Below are 16,878 nucleotides of genomic sequence, written 5' to 3'. Positions count from 1 at the left end.
AATTTCGTTGACAGCCCTGTTAGAGAAAATAAAATATGAAAAAATAGATTTTTCAAAAAAAAATTCCACAGTATTACACCTACATCACTGTCATTATACTGCAGTCCTGTTTTATTATGTGATTTAGTCTCATTGCTGTAATCACGGTTGTCTAAACTCTTCACAAAACAGCTGAAGTGGCAGTGTTCTTTTACTGCACTTATTTTGAAAAAACAATTTTCTATTCGTTGGAAAAGATGAAGATGGGCGTTGTTTTAATATGTCGTAATCAGTGTGTGTCGTTTTATGTATGGGACTGCTGTGGGAGACACCGATAACAGTCTGGAATTCACTATTAATTCTGTATTCCATCAATGATGTTTAAATCTTAATTAACAGAAGATCAATTGTGTTTACACTGTAAAACAGTGCAGGCAAATTGTAATTAGACTATCCTACATTATTAATTGCATCAACAAGATCTGAACTTAGGAACAAACTACAGACTGTTTCAATTAAAAAACACAAGTCGTGGAAGATAACTTACCAGAATCAAACTGAATTCATAATTAATTTGAAATGATTTACTGACCCAGTAAGATGGATGCTTAAACGTTACTGATTCTGATGAAAAGGTGTTTTGAATAACAGTGACTCAGTGATTAACGCTTTGATGTAAGCATGTAAAAAATTACGTAAAATCTAAATTATTGTTCTTGACAAGCTGACTGATTTTGGTCGATTTAGTCAAAGTTGATCATTTGAAGTTGCAAATTTGCATTATATTAATGAGGTTGCTAACAGTACTGTAACTCGCTGTTGCTACACTCAGAGTTCTTGTCAAAATCCATCATATTAAACAGATACTCTGACAATAAGAGCCATAAGAATTTCAGCACAACTGACAAATTGTGCCAGTAATTTGCTGTCAGATTGAGTTTGCATGTTTTCCGTTGTCAGTAATTCTTCAGAAATACTTAATCCACAGTTTAATTTAAGCATATTTTCTAAAGATGGCCTATATCTGGTGCAAACAATAGGAAATGTGAAGAAAATAGGAGGTTTCTCCTCATCTCTCACTTGCACTTGGGCTGTTGCTGAAATTCTGTGGGAGCATATCTGTTTAATAGTGTCATGTATAAAGACCAATTTATACAGTAAAATATAAAAAATATTATAAAAACATTAACATTTTTTTTTAAATACATCAGCCCTGACTTAAATCAAGCATAATTCAAGCTTTGAAGAGTGTTATTTGTGTAGCTGTTCCAATGCTATACATTGGAGAATTTAAAAAGAAAAATCAATTTCACAGTAAAAGAGCAAAGAATGTGATAGCAGTGGAGATCTAAGTTACCGTTTATCAGGCAGTGTCCCGCCAGAGGGTAGTCTGTGGGTGGTGGGCTGTTCTTTGTTCTCTCAGACACTTAGATATCCTCATGCATGTCCTCAGACAACCTCATACAACCTCAACAATGGATTTTTTTATTTTTCTTCCGTTTGAAATAACAGTATTTTGCACTTTTTTGAAGTTCTCGCCTTCTGTGAAAAAAAGTGGATAAGAATGAGCAAGAATGCTAAAAATATGTCTAAAACACACCTCAGGATCTGAATCAACCTATTTCTTTAAAACAATATATATTCCCATTCTCTTCATAAGCAGTGACAAATGTTTATGTATGCAATAAAGTACTGTTGTTTATGGTTCAGATACAGAAATATCTCTGATAAATTGATTGTCATCATCTGGACTAGTGCTTCTCAAATCTGAGGAGACCAGCACTGCACATGACAGCTTCCCTTCTAATGAGGATGAGGATTTAATTATCACAGTTCCAGAAATGAGCAAAGCAGACATGATTAGCAGTGAGTGTGTATTTTTTTATTTTTTTATTTATTTTACATTAAAGCTGCTACCAAACTATGTACTTCTTTTTTTTCTGTTGAACATAAATTACATTTTGAAGAACTTTTTAACAGTTTCTGTACTTAAAAATGAAAATCAGTGAGATCCAAACCATCAAATGGCAATAAAATTCATTAAATTGAAAAAAAAAAACTATATTTTCCCCACAGAAGAAAGTCATAGAAGGTCTGTCCCTTTAACACTTTACCAGTTTCAAAACATGTATAGTATCATGTATAGTAAATGCATTAAAAAAATTGACCAGGGTTTTAAATGAAAATGTATAATAATAATAAATAATAATTTAAGAAGTACAGCTTTAAAAACTACATAAGTTTTATACATCCTCATTTTGCATTGTGTCAAACTTTGAATATACAAACTCAAAAATCCCATAGCAATATGCACATTGACATATAAACCTTCACACACACATACATACACACAACATTGTTTTTCCTAGTGTGAAGAATATTTCAATTATCTAAAGAATCTTTTTTTTCCATTATTAAATCCTGTACGATGGGAAGTTTCCATAGATGGGAAGGTTCAGAAACAAATGCTCCAAATGAACCAGCTGTGAAAACCCCCTTAGCCCCACATTGCCTGAAAAGCCCCCACACACACACACACACATTTTAAACTAGCACTGAAGTTTAGACTGAAGTAACATGCTCAAAGTGCCTCTCTTGACATACTACATTCATTTTATATTCCAGGCACACTACACTTTAGTGTATCAAGTAAAAAAGATTGCAACCCAGGGGAGGGATCTCAATCGATCATGTGTCTGCCTGCTAGCGAGTGATTGACATGGCTAATGTAGTCCTCAGTGCCTCTCTCAGGATCTCAGTCACTGCTACACACTTAATTGGTTTCCGTCCCGATGTGGCAGGTCAGAGATAACTGAACCTTTCTACAACCCTTACATGATCACATTCTCCCACAAGGCTCTGCTTATTGCATGAGTCATCAATTACATATCGATGCTAGGATGATTAATACCAATGTCTAATTTTTAAGGAATCAGATTTGCAGCTTTTGTCACAGATGTGCAGGAACGTTTGATAGGACAAACTACATGACACCACTAGCAGTAGAACTGAATGATGGGACCCACTGAAATCATGTGACAGCCTTTGTCCTTTGAAATAGTAAGATATCTTATAATTAGGGTAGGGATAACTCACTTAACTGTTACACTATTGTTGTGAAAATGTTTCAGTAGGAAAATCAATGTAACATCGCCATACGAAGCAGATGAAGACATTGACTTAAGTATTTAGTTCAGATCATTAGATTGATCCAAAATGTCGAACATAAACTACAAACCTGAGATTGACATGAAAACAAAGATTTGACTTGAACTTCAATACACAGCAGAGCAACATGGCAAAACGAAAGGGCTTAAATACAATACTATAGATAATCACATGAGATAAACAGCCAATGATAAAATGGAACTACTAAATAAGACAGTGGCCAATAAGAGAACTGACTTAATAACCAGGTAATGAGACAATGAATCAATAAAAAAATGACACATGAACAAGAGAGAAACAGAGATCCCATAACACAAAACACATGACTGAATCACTCGATGGAAAGCGCGAATCACATGACATGACATGAAAGACATCTATTGTACAACATAAACCTAAAGAGACATGACAAGCAAGCATGCATTTCTTTTTCTTTTATTCTCTTTTAATATTTCTTATATTTAAGTTTTTAAATTAAATCATTTTTTTTCTCCCCAAACATATTATATATTTGAAAGAGTTTGAGTACATTTACTAATGAACATGGCAGGACCATTCATCAGCGGAGATATCAAAGAGAACTCATAATTGCAAAAAAAAAAATAATAATAATAGATTTAGATTTGAATAAAGTTACCTTTCAAAAATTTGGGACCAGTAAGTTTATTTTAAAATTAATGCTTTTAAGAAGTTCTAAAATTATTTAAAATTAAATTATTTAAATTATTCAAAAGTTACAGTATAAACATTTTTACCATTTACCCCTTTTTAACATTGATGTTTCTTGAGCACCAAAGTAGCAAATTAGAATGATTTCTGAGGTATTGTGACACTGAAGAGTGAAGTAAGTTTTGCTGAAAATTCAGCTTTAAAAATGTCCTTTCAGTTGTAACTCAATAAATTCCACTTCCTTTAATTCCAATTCATTCCGATTGTGGAGTGTAGTCACATCAATTCAAATTCTAACTCTTGAACTAGTGAGCTCCTTCCCCAAAGGAATGTAATTAGAAATGATTTAGCTTTGGTTAGTCTGATAGATGTTAAACATTGCATGAAGGCATAAATAGAGATTATATATTAGTGGATAAAACTACATTGTGAATTGACTGGACTGGCAAGTTTTATGGCCCAACTTTTAGCTGGAGGGCTGTTCCTGAGAGTGTTGTCAAATCCAGTAGCATGTCTGTATATCAGGGGAGATTGACTCCAATCCATGACGCATTTTATTAACCTTCAAGATGGTGGACATTTTTTGGGATGTGTGGAGACTTGTCATATTTCCCCTGTGGCCCTGTGATGCAATTTCCTGCTCTTCACATTTTTCATCCCACACTCAATAATTTATTAAAGGGTAACAGTTGTTTTAAGCTGAAGAGCACTGTCAGACTCACTGACTAATTCATTCTTTAATCTTCAAGACAATTTTATTCATCAAAGTCTACGCCACACTTACTGTATAACACCCCTTAAATTAAACACATCCAGCTGCATTACCTGCGTAGTAAACATCCCATTGGGCTCTGACACTAATGAGCACTGAGAAAGACAATATGAAGCAAGCCTTGTTTGAAGACACTACAGGGCGTGCAAGGTGCTCCCCTAAGAGAGGCTTAGCACAAACAAGTGACCTTCTGAGTTTTTCTACCGGCTTTCAGACCTGAAACCAAATCCCTTAATATGACATTCCGCCAATATAGTTTCTGGTAGTACCCAGTAAATAAGCCTCCATCATTGATTCGAGGGGACATTCCAGCTGAAACCCAACGCACCAAAGCAGCATTTTAATGTGACCTGTGCATGATCTGGATTCCCCTGGATGTGCAGAGTAGCACTTCGCTGCCTTCTATTTAGCCATTTAGAAATCAATCCCGACTGTGCAGCTAATTCATTCTATCAGTATCCAAATGATTTTATCTGTGGTGTGGAGAGCTCCGCTAGGTCCCCACTCAAGGGGCAGGACAGGGCATGGGCCTATGAAACAACATAAACAAGCATTGAACCTCTCAATTAAAACAAATCACTGGCTGAATGAGAAGAGATGAGGGACGAGGAAGGCTAGGAAGCTGAGGTTGGATACATCACAAACAATGGACTGTACAGGGGCTGGCAAACTGATACAGATGAACATAGTCCGGGAAGTGGATTGAGCGCAGTCTATACTTCAAAAAGCAGGTCTTTTCCGGACCTTCACATCATGTAATGAAATATAACAATGAGGAGTCTTATTACCAAAAATGAAACAGACCTCCATGCTGGCTCCAATGTAAGGACAGATTTCAGATAAAGGCAGGCAGACCTACTGGCACTGACAATGTCAGAAGAGCTGTCTGACTCGAGCGCGATTTTTGATCTAATTTAGTTCGATATAAAGATAAGCCAGTGTTTCTGGATGATAGTGAAAGTGTGTGGGTAAGACACAACTTTAATATAGTGGATAAAAAAGTTAATTTATCAACCTTAGCTGAATGAACTAGTGAATTTTGGGGCATCTGAGACATATATTTTGCATATTAAATGGCTAGTTCATCTTGAAATTAAAGTTTATCTTTTAACTTTAAATTGCTGATACCTAGACTACAGCTGAAAAGCAAACTGCAGTTCAAAATAGAGTGTAATAGCAAAGTGGTTATGATAATGCAATCGGGGAGGTGGGGGGTACGGATTTTGAGTTGGATTTACAGTTTTTTTTATTTCTGTTATAAACTATAACTTTTACAGGTTGTTCTGTAAATTTATTTACAATTTAATGATTTTTTTTTAATAATTATTATTTTATATTGTAAAAACAATTAGATTTGAAGTGTAGGCAAAATATATTTTATACTATACATTTTGGACTATTATTTACTGAAAAAAAATGGATAAAGGGTTGAGGAACCAAGAAAAAGTAAATTAATTATTTCAAAGCATTAATATTCACTGACAGCTCTTGAACACTCATTCTTTCAAAATAACAATAAAAAAAGTACGTGTGAAATGCATGGCATTACAACTTTTATAAACTGGCACTTATTATTAAATCAATTATATACTAGTAACACAGTACTGTAAAGTTTGATTTACAAATGAATGACACTTATGAATGCTTTTTTTTTTACAGAATCACACACATAGAGTGAAAAGCCACCATGAAGTCTGATTCCTGAATGAAATCAAACAACTCTTATAATAAGGGTTATTTGATTTCATTCCGAAATCAGACTTCATGGTTGCTATATTTCTTTGCTGTATGTGTGTGATTGGCTCTTTATAGTGAATCAAAAACATACAGCAAGACCAGTGAAGTGTAATTACTGAAGAAAGAAAAAAATCACAATTGGTTCAAAGCAGTTTAAAACACACAAGAGACTAACTCTTATAAGCCAGGTCCTATAATGAATAATAAAAAATATAATTATAATAATAATAGAGTGTGACCAGTTAATAATGCACATTATAATCTATTTTTGAAAAAAAAGAAAAGAAGGAAATATGTAACAAAATATATGCAACATTGTACAATGCTAACAACAGCAATCACAGCTCATTTGCCCAGTGCCCTCTCAACTCATGTACAAATCCTCAGGCTGTATTTTCTATTATATAAAACGTCAGATTTCTCTCATCACAACACTTTGAAGATTATTCCATCTGATAGAAAAAAAAGATAGAGAAGGATCATTTGTTGGTGGGGAAAATAACTCTCTCTTTTGAAGTAGCTGAATGCGCGACAGTTGCATGAGAACTAGGGCTGGTGGCTTTTTAACGGCAGGCATCAGAGGCTAATGCTTTATGTCCTGCATGCCAGGGAGCCACAGCTGTAGCGAAATAATATGCCTTTCTTAAAGCTGATAGAGTCATATGTGACTCGCATGGCTTACAAGATCAATAAGAACACAGGGAGAAAAATTCAGCAGACACAACCAAAATGTTAGTTTCATGTTCAACTCAATATTTTTTCTGGAGGAAAACTGTTGCAATTGAACTTCATTCATAACAAAAAGAAGATCAGTGTGTTTCTGTTCCACTTATGTTCCTGTTCGTAGAGCGTTTATTTTATGGCATTAATGCTTAGCATGCCTGATACACACAGTTCTTGTTTTCCCACAGGAGGAGAACACTGAAGTGTTTCCAGGGCATCAGATACCATGGGAAACACATATATACTGATTATGCTAATTGCCTATTGAAAGGGATAGTTCACCCAAAAATAAAAATTATGTCATTAATGACTCACCCTCATGTCGTTCCGAACCCGTAAGACCTCTGTTCATCTTCGGAACACAGTTTAAGATATTTTAGAGTTAGTCCGAGAGCTTTCTGTCCCTCCATTGAAAATGTATGTACTGTATAACTTACTGTCCATGGTTAGAAAGGTAATAAAAACATCTTCAAAGTAGTCCATGTGACATCAGAGGGTCAGCATCGAAAGTTCAAACAAACCAATATCCTGGAGTAATTCATTTATTCATACAGTACACTGACTGAACTGCTGTGAAGTGAGAACTGAAGATGAACACCGAGCTGAGCCAGATAACGAACGAAAAATTGACTCATTCTCGAGTCAAGAATCGTTTCTGTCAGACACGTCCGATTCGAGAACCGAGGAGCTGATGATACTGCACATGTTTGATTCAGTGTGAAGCAGAATGACACACAGAGCGTCTGAACCGAACTGAATCTTTTGATAATTGATTCTGAACTGATTCTGTGCTAATGTTATGAGCGCGGGTAAACCGAACGCTTGAATTAAGGGCAATCATCGCCAATGACATCTTTACTTCGAGCGCAAAAGAACCGGTGAACCGTTTTCTTCAACCGGTTTACTGAATCGAACTGTCCGGAAAAACCGGTTCACGGAAAAGAACCGAACTTCCCATCACTACTGGTGATCCGAAAAACCGATGCAACCAGTTCTTGACTCGAGAACGAGTCAGTCTTTTGTTCGTTACCTGGCTCGGCTCAGTGTTCATCTTCAGTTCTCTCTTCACATCAGTTCAGTCAGTGTACTGTTTGAGTAAATGAATTACTCCGGGATATTGGTTTGTTTGCACTCAGAGGGAGTTTCAGCCACATTAAAAAAGTTAACAGCTTAAGTCATTTGTGGATTAATGCTTATTGGAGATGTGAATCATTTCAAACGATTCAGTTCGATTTGGTGAACTGGTTCAATAAGATCCGGTTACATCGAGTGATTCGTTCGCAAACCGGATATCACTTTTAAACTCTCTCACAACAGACACGGAAGAGAAGACCATGCTGAATAAAGTCATAGTTTTTTTTCTATTTTTGGACCAAAATGTATTTTCAATGCTTCAAAAAATTTTAACTGACCCTCTGATGTCACATGGACTACTTTGAAGATGTTTTTATTACCTTTCTAACCATGGACAGTATGCCGTGCACACATTTTCAATGGAGGGACTGAGAGCTTTCGGACTAAATCTAAAATATCTTAAACTGTGTTCCGAAGATGAACAGAGATCTTATTTGGAACAACATGAGGGTGAGTCATTAATGACATAATTTTTATTTTTGGGTGAACTATCCCTTTAAGGGCAGTTATTATCAAATTTGTAATGCAGTATAAACAAATAAAAGGCATAATTGCAATGCATCTGTAGGAAGTAAATGCAGTTTACTCTTTATGCTTGTGATCAACATTATTTGATAAGATTTTAAATTGTTTTCAAGTGGAAAGAATGATAAATTTAAGCTATTTGCCCTAGTCACATTTTTTTCTATATCTACTAGCAGTTGCATCTTATAATTCAGACTGAAAAATGGTACCCACATTTCATTAAACGTTTACAAAATTGTGTATAGTAATAATAATAATTCATCAATAATACTGCATGTTCCCTTTAGGAATTTCTATGCTTTGAAACAGCAGATTAAAATAATAATAATAATAATAATTATTAAACTCCATCAGCCTTTTAAGAGAATCACTTCACTAATCACTTCAGAAATCTTCCAATGCAAATCTGTTTTTTTGACATCATGAGATGGCAGTCCTTAATGCTCTGTACTCAAAGCTTTGCTGTGTGAAGTGCATTAACACAAAAAGAGCCTTAGTCAATAGATCTTGCCTTTGGCTAGCCCATTCCTCAATTCCTTTATTTTCCCAAAATCCGTTATAGCATTCATTTCTATCCCACAAACAGCACTTAAAAGTCATGCGCTCAGTTCACACTTCTTCTCAGGGAAAAGATATAATCTCTGCCATTTTTTGCCAACCAGAATGAGCTGGAAGTTCCCTACTTTCGACATCAGAGCCATTTCTCTGGCAGCTCTGAGCAAGGCACCTATAAAAGAGACACTTTGTAACTTTTCTCAAGCAATAATTTAAAATATGCATTTTTGCAGGGTAGTGCGATAAAGGGCTTTAGCAAACTGTTTTTTGAAAGATTCTTTTTTGGAAACAGTTGATATGGGTGCTATTTTAGGGTAGTACATAATTTGCCCTTTCTTTGCCCTTTCAATAGCTGCAGTTAGAGTCATTTGTGGTCAAATAAGATAATCTTTTCCTGTCCTGCATCCTCTGAAACCTCATCCTGTGGAGGAGTAAATGTCAGTTGTAGAATAATAATTTTCTAAATAAATTTCTAAATAAACTTAATGCTGAGAATGTTACCACCTGTACAGCTTCTGATGAACTGTGTTTCCAGTGTGATAATTTTAACAGTTAAGTTCCTTGATTGTTGTTTACAGTGTCAATTTGTAATTTGGAGAAACGCTCTTCCAAGCTGCATAGACAAACATCCATTCAAATATGTACATAACTGTTTAACATACAAATAATTAACTAGGTATTTTAGCATCTAATGATGCAGTTTATGGTTTTTGCATGTTATATTTTACAAGATAAATAACACATTTGACATCTAATATGCTTAAATTCTGGGCACAGAAACAGATGAATGGTTCTAAAACATCTACATTAATATACTCTATAACACCTCTAAAAGACTCATACACTGAAAAAGCTCATAAGCATTATTTAAAAAGTCTTAGTTGTATTAGTAGTTTGTAACTAAAATATATAGCTGAAATAAAATATTAAATATTAAAATTATATTAAAATAAAAATACATTTATGAGTTAAAATGAGAAACGTTTTATTATATTTTATTTTAGTAAACGTTTATTATATTTTAAATAACAAAAAAATATATATGGTTTTAATTTTAGTTTTATAGTTAACTACAGTGATGACCCTGCTTCATCAGTACTATAGTGTGTACAGTTTTTGTAAGAAAAATGTTGACTCATTGATGGAATAGGTTACCGGACCCTTATGTGCTATTGGAATCTGAACCAGAATTTTTACATCCCTTACAATTCCCATTCCTGTGTGTGGCTGAGAAACATTTAAAATTGGTCCTTTCTTTCCATATTACAGCCTGCCCATTTCACGTGCTTAATAGTGCATAAGGGTTTTAGCTATTTATAAACCTAGTTTGTTTTGCACACAAATCTTCGTCAATGTCTACAAACAAAGGAAAAATTTCCAAGATCAGCTGGAGCAGATTACAGATTTTGCCTGAGCAGTGAACTTAAGCAAAACACAAATGAGAGTCAGCGTATAAGACATAACATGCTAACAGACATACACAACAATGTGATTATAATAAGAGACTTTGATTGAAGCAGAAAGATGTTATATGGAACTTTTACATAATTGTCTGCTCCTTGAGGTGATGTTAGATTTGCTTCAGTTAAGGGCCAAATTGGCTTCACTCTTAATATTATGCTTTCCCCTCACACAGAGTTTGCGGTATTGCTTTTCTGAATAACTCAGGTGAGGGAGATGTCTTGTACAACATTTCTCACCTTGGGAGCTGTATTTTTCATGCGTACCGAGCTAGAAGCAAAACAAACTAGGAGACGATGTACAAAAGGCAAAGAAATATGAAAAGGTGAAGGAATGGAAGAAACAAAAGTGAAAAAAAATGAATAATGCATAACAAAGTCCTCTCTATGCAAGGGGGGTAATGAATACTGAGATATCACCGGCTTTAGAAGGTTGTTTTGGTTGGTGAAATAGGCGTCCCTGACAGTCTAAACCAAATCATACAGAATTACAAAGATAAGAGACATAAAAGTAGAAGAGACAGATTTGAGCTGTACACTATCAACAAGACTAAGTGTATACATTTTCCCAAGTATCAAATCTTATACTTTCAGGGTCTTATATATATATATATATATATATATATATAAAATATGTTTATTCAGTACCACATTTGAATATGTTCTATTGTGATTCCTTATGGAGCACTGATGGCTATAGTTCTGCAGATTTCAGTTTTTCCTGAAATGGATTTTCCATTTTATATATATATATATATATATATATATATATATATATATATATATATATATATATATATATATATATATATATATATATATATATATATATATATAACAATTTCAGCTAGTTGCCAGGGCAGCATTTTTTTCTTATTTATTATTTTAACTTAAAGTACTAAAATAATTCTAACTAAATGAACTTAACTACAGTAAAATTTAAAACTTAATTTAAAAAAGCTATATTGATAATCATTGATAATATAAAAAAGATAAAAAGGATTTTTATTATTATTATTATTATTATTATTATTATTATAAAAAATACACTAATTGTCTAAAATGGAAAGCACTAAATATATAAAATAAATAATTTTAAAAAATACAAAATAATTAAAAATAATAATGATAATAATTTCCAATGCAAACTGTTTACGAAAAATATTATATACAATCACATGTTAAATTGCTAAAATAGCACTGCTTGTCACAACTTTTAAAGTTTTATCTATAAAACATTATTTCATATTGCTATCATTATAAATTTAATATGGAAATAAAAATATTATAAAAAAAAAAAGAAAAAATACATTATTAAATTCACATAGTGTCCTTTTGTGACCCAATGGTGTTTTTGAAGAATGCAACGTTTGCTTTGTGCCCTGCACACAACCTCACACAGCTTCTTGATAACATCTTGATCTAATCTGTCCACAAAGTAATTCCCCACATCACAACTGGGCCACTACTGTGCCCTTCCACAAACTCCAGATGCTTTTTCATGGCTCTTTGTTCTTTTGCGACACTTTCCCATACAGATCAGTGTTGTGCTGAGCTCTTCATGTGGTTGGATGCTGACATGCTGTTCTGATCAAAGCTACTTAGCTCTGTATGTCCTTCTAAGAGATGGCTGGTGTCTGTTTTTATCACAAGACACCCTCTTGTTCACAGAGAAGTGAGTTTTGAGGGACAACCTTTTCAAGACAATGCCTGGGTGGTTTGATGAAACTTTCACTTCATGGTAATTGATAAGTCCTCATGAAAATTCTAAATATTCTGTTAATATATGCAGTTCATATAAAAGACAACATAACATATTTCTCTGTTAAAACTACTCACTCTACCATTCAAACGTTTTGGGGTCAGTAAGATTTTTATTTTTTTATGATGTCTCTAGTGCCCACTAAGCTCCATTTATTTAATCGGTAAAACAGTGATATTGTGAAATATTGTTACAATTAAAAATAACTTTTCTATTTTGATACATTTTAAAATGTAAATTATTACTGGGATGGACTTTCAGGATTTGTTAATGAATAGAAAGTGTAAAAGAATAGCATTTATTTTAAATAGAAAACTTTCGTAACATTATAAGTGCTTTACTGTCAGTTTTAATCAATTCAATGCTTTCTTACGGAATAAAAGTATTGATGTCCTGAAAAAAAAAATTAATAAAAAATCAAACTGACTCCAAACTTTTGAATGTAAATAGACAGTATTTTAAATAATCATAGACGTGCTTCTGAAATATGTAATATTACATATAATGAAATATCATTAATCATATAACAGTATATTTCATTATTTGTTTATTTTATTATTAATACTTGTGTGCTATGTATTTTTGATTATTAGTGTCACACTTCTAGCTTTTAGCTATTAATATTGTCACACTATTAGCACACTATTACCTACAAATTTAGTCGGAATGCACTATGGTCCATTGGAATTTTTAAAATAAAACTTGTGACTTTTTGTGATGGGGATCAACAAAAAGAAGGTCATGAAATGTGACCTTAACTGGATTCAAACTCTGGTTCCCTGCATACAAGCTATCTACCCACCAGGCCAGCTTATGCCACTTCGGTAACAGACTGCATGAGCTTTGCTGAGTCCTGTAGAGATTTTTGTCCAACCATGTCAAGGACCCACACAAAAGCAGCTTACTCTCATTCCTCTTAATTAAACAGTCATTGAGCACATTAGCACAGACAAGCTGGGTGAGGAGGTACAGAGTCAGCGTAAACGTGACCCAGCTAAATACAGAGATGCTGAACCTCTCACGGACTCAGGGAATGAACTATATGGCCTTCTCAATTATCCGTACCCTCCCGCCATACACCAGAGTAACATACAAATGCATTTGGAATGCATCAACCCCCCTTTTATGGGAATGACTAGACTGGAAAGCATTGATAATGAGTCATAATGTCCTAGAAAATTACACTACTCAGGGCTTTGTTGCAAAATGAAAAGAAAATTAATCCCCTGTATAATTGGCTGCCAAGAGATTAAGGCAATATTTACTTTTGGGCTACATATCAGTGAAGCTCTGAGCTTTATTTTACACTTTTTCTTTTATCTATAACCTGTAATGCACTAGGAGCGATTACATAATTCTAACTTGGCCTCAGTGTCCTTTCAGTTACTTGGCTGACTTAACAGATGAGGACCCCTTAGATATCTTCACTGACCTGAAATTTGCTTTTAGCATGGTATGTCTCTCACTTTGAATGGATTATTTTAGATCGCTTTGACTCTAAGATCCAACGACAAACCTTACAGCTTAATTCAGGCATAAAACATGCAGGCTAGGGCAGAATTTTTGTTTGTTTGCAAAATTCAATACATACATACATTTTAGTCTCTAAATTATATGTATACATTACCATTCAAAAGGAATTAATAGTTTTATTCAGCAAGGGTGCAATATATTCACCAAATCTGACAGTAAAGAGATTTTCTACATATTTTTTTTTTTTTATAATAAATGTTCTTCTCAACTAACTTTATTATTTGTATTATTTATTTAAAGTTATTTGGAATTCTAATGATATTTTACATTATTACTGTTTTTATGCTTTTGATCAAATAAATGCAGTCTGGGTGCATGAGACTTATTTTAAAATCTCTAAAAAAAAGATGTTACAGACCTCAGTCCTTTGAACAGTAGTGCATATTATTTCTTGCAAAACATAAATAATAAATACAGTTAATATATTATGCTTACTTTCATGAAAATTACATCACAATGTAAAAATAGATATTGCATGAAAGTGATGATCAAAGTGGGGCCCACTACAGTTCTCTAGAGTACAGCTTATTTACTGACCCATAAAAATGTTGTTCTGGACCCTGTGAATCTTAGTTATGACATATGTGCAATAAAAAAGTTCTATGCTGATCTATATTTAAACTGCCTTTGTTTTTTAAGCTGAAATGTCAATGGTAGGAGGATTATTTGCCAAACAGATCTGCACTTTAGCCATTTACAGGTATAGAGCTCATGGGTACACAAGCAGCTTTTCATCTTTGTCCCCTTAATTTACTGCTCATGAATTTCATTTGTTATGTTTCTGGTGCTGAAAACAATGGATTGAATGATGATTGAGAGAATAAGGCACTTAGGCGGTGCTGGGACATCTCAATGGAGCTGTGCAGTACACTGAGCTCTCAGTCTGTTTATCCTGCTGGAGGCTCAGTTGATTATTGGGTTGCTCTTCCAGGTTGGCTCCAAAAAGCAGATTTATGGCAATAGAGCACTCAGTGATATTGGCTGATTGTTTAAGAGGTCCTTGTGTGGGACCACCGTTTTTTGTCACTCTGCCCATTTATACTGACTGCTGCCAAGAAAGAAATTTATTTTTTGTGCCAGCTTGCAAACACACAGGAGATGCAGCTTGGACTGCAGGGAGAAAGGCTTCAGATGATTTGACTTGAGCCTGACTGTTAGTAGACAGTTTTTTGTGTGTTCGCCAACACCTCTCTGTGTTCACAAAAACACCATTTTCCAGCTTCATGCCCTCAAGATTTTTGCTGTTTTGAATTAAAAATGCATGAGTCTGAATATAGTATGTTACATCTTACTTTGTCATTCAGCCATGGCGAGAGTGCAAGTGGTTGGCGTTGCGAGGTCTGCCAGGAAGAGAAAAACTGATGTGGGGTCGTCAGTGGAGCAGACAGGTTCACACTTGGGTCGTCTAGAACCGACACATTTGAAAATACAAAAGGGAAATGCTTACTAGCTTGTAAACTCAAGGTGGTTACATTGATAACATAGACGCAAAATTCAACTTACAGCTGGTAGGATTACTGTGGCAAAAAAAAAGCCTTGAATATTGCCTCAGTATCTCACTTTGTGCTCCTTATGGTAAAAATGGGACTTATCAGGATCAAAAGATACACAAAATATATTTTATAGACTGTCAAATGTCCCATCACTTGCTGTGGCTGGTTAGGACCCCTATACGAAAGGAAAATATATTTACCAATATATTTCTTAAAATATATTGTGATATATTGTAATATATTATTTTCCCTTTTTATTTTCTAATATATATTTGAATACATTGAATAATATATTGATGATACATATATTATATAATATATTGCAAAATATACAAATGATTGCCGCTTTCAATATATTGGAAAAAATAAATATTAAATCCCATATATAAGAATATATGCCTAATATATTACATGATATTTACCAATATACTGCAATATATTTTTGTTTCATAAGGGACATGGTGTTAAATGTTGTGGTCTGCTAATAAACACAAAATTATTCATTTGTGCTTAAAGTACATTTGTTACATTGATGCGCTTCATGCTAAACAACACTTTTCTAATCAATACAGCAAAACAAAATTACCATGGTACAGTGATTGTGTCAGATGGTAATACCATGATATTTTGATATACAGTGCCTTGCAAAAGTATTCTATTCTATTATTTAAACTATTATAGATAGAAACAATACAACAAGCTCAAATCGAAGTTTAACATTTCTTCAAGCAGTTGATTTTCCCAGCAGGTTTTCTGTCTCTCTAACTATCTATCATGGCATTTAGATGCACCAACATTGACCATAATTTAAAAGTCAGACATACAGTGCATTTGGTCTGAAGCAGCGTTTCCCAGAGCTTGAACAAGAAGCTTTAAAAAATGTATCAACCTTCTTTAAAACTTTAATTGAAACAGTTTGACACAAAATGACTGACCCCATAATAAACGTTCACATCTGATTTAACTGAATGCACGCCATAAAGATCCCACTTTAGTTGTCGGAAAAGTGAGCAATAATCCTTTATCAAAGACACCTTGAATAATGGGATTACCTTAGGAATTAAATGTGAAAAAATTGGTGTATAATTTCCTACAGAAAGGGTCATTCTCTGAGATGTCTGATCAATTTCATATCCCTCTGCATTTATGCAGGACGCAGAGACTCCTGAGATTTTGTCTGAGCAGCACCGGACTGTGAGATGCATCACCTGTACACCTGGTTTTCAAATAAGGAAACACATATCATTGGATCAAACCACTGTGCACTAAAACTGTATCTAGGTTAAATCAAGCCAAATGTTTTATTGAGCTGTGGCATCCATTATTCATAATGTCATTAACGGCTTGAGCAACTCCACCATAGAGCAG

The sequence above is a fragment of the Carassius carassius genome, chromosome 12, assembly GCF_963082965.1.
Source record: "Carassius carassius chromosome 12, fCarCar2.1, whole genome shotgun sequence".
NCBI classification, from domain to species: Eukaryota; Metazoa; Chordata; class Actinopteri; order Cypriniformes; family Cyprinidae; genus Carassius; species Carassius carassius.
The sequence above is the reverse complement of the archived record's forward strand: the minus strand, read 5'-3'. Positions refer to the sequence as shown.